The following is a 1,628-nucleotide window of genomic DNA, read 5'->3' on the forward strand; positions in this document are numbered from 1 at the left end:
CAAAATTGGGCTCAGTAGCACCTGCAGTTCTGGCACTAATGGTGTCATTTTAGTATTGACACCAAAATTGCAGCCAAGCCTTGCATGCATACTTCTGACAAAATTCGCATCAAAAATTATCTTGGTGAAGGCATTAGGAGCATGCACTGGAAGTACGCAGAGTAAGTAGAATGTGATGTCAGTCAACATGTTTTCAGCACATGGGACACATCAATCGGACCAGCAACTTTCAATTTACTCTTCTACAATCACGACTGGCTCTGTCTGAGTTTGTGGAATGGCTGGGTGAATGCCTATTCATGGATAAACTGTGATTAGATGTCCTGCATGCAATCTCCTGTTTTTCATGCATGTTGGATGTTCTCCTCATAAATATTTTAATGTATTTGTTGCTGTTTCAGAGTGGTTCTTCCTGCATTGGAGATGTGGGCAATAACCTAATGAGACCTATCTACAAAGTGTTGCTCTGAAAGGGAGGCAGAGGAGTCAATGTCTGTGTGATGTGGAAGAATAGCTCTGCGAAATTGGGCAAAACCCAAATGGTTAGTGTATATTTTTAATCAAATTCATAAAGGAAAAGCAATATTTATAAGTCAGCCTGTATTGTTATTTTTTTTTAACCAGAAGAAATATATATTTAATAATTTAACATTAAGTATTCCCCTTCAATCAGCTTTGTGATCAGCATTTGGATTACAGTTGATGAGACTTTGAACCCTGGATAGGATAATCTCATTGGAGCTATTGCAGTCTTCTGGATTATATGGTGGAGATACTGTCAATACCCCAGCCACACACAGCACTTTGTGTTGGTCCCCCTGCTCTGTAACAGGAATCCGATTTTTCTCTAGCCAAGATTTAAGGCTGGACTTCCTTTGTTCAAGTTCTTCATTGCTGTAGACCTTGTCAGCGACAGGCATAAATAAGGCAGAGAGTTTCTCAGTTGTGTTGTTTTCTCCTTCATTGATTAGTTCCACTGTCTGAATTGTGTGGTCCATAATAGTCACAACAGACACCTTCCCAGTATCCACGAAGTTTACCAGGACAACACTTCCCGATACAGGGTCAACAGTAAAGACCCAGCCTTGATATACATTTTTTTCATCTGCAGTAACTTCTACTTCTTTGTTAAGATATTTTTCCCATTCCAAAGGTTTTTTTGTAATCCATTCATTCATATTCACTATCCTAATGCTTTCTAATACAGTCACATTATAAACTCTTGATGATTTGCCTATTTAGTGAAGCTCTCAATGAGCTTTTTAAAGTGGCTTCAAAATGGAAGTGTTGTCATGGAGAAAAGCCAACAACAACTTGCATTAATGCAGTGTCTTTAAACTAGTGAAACATCTGAAAGCCCAGGCACTTAAATTGGAATTCAATCAATTCGAGTTTTGAAGGATTGTAGTTGAGTAAGGGCAAAAGTTCAAGGGTGTACTTGCATTATCACTGCAGTCAGTAGCAGTAATGGAAGGATCATCCTTCAAATCTAGTTAGATTGTTATGGAAAACTTTTGTCTGATAATTAGTGCATGACAGTGGATCAGAGCCCAAATTACTTATGGACATAGTGAACTTTTAAAGAAGATGTATTTTTTTTGAAAAGAAGACATACAAGCAAAAGCTAG

At 38.1% G+C, this 1,628-nt stretch overlaps 1 pseudogene across 1 annotated transcript; it reads right to left on the bottom strand.

Annotated features, from left to right (window-relative positions):
• Positions 1-603: 603 nt before the first annotated feature.
• Positions 604-1,193, bottom strand: LOC144690149 (gem-associated protein 6 pseudogene; annotated as a pseudogene). Its single transcript, XR_013578771.1, has one exon. The product of XR_013578771.1 is annotated as a gem-associated protein 6 pseudogene (transcript).
• Positions 1,194-1,628: the final 435 nt, after the last annotated feature.

The sequence above is a fragment of the Cetorhinus maximus genome, chromosome 14 (genome assembly GCF_964194155.1).
Source record: "Cetorhinus maximus chromosome 14, sCetMax3.hap1.1, whole genome shotgun sequence".
Taxonomy (NCBI): domain Eukaryota; kingdom Metazoa; phylum Chordata; class Chondrichthyes; order Lamniformes; family Cetorhinidae; genus Cetorhinus; species Cetorhinus maximus.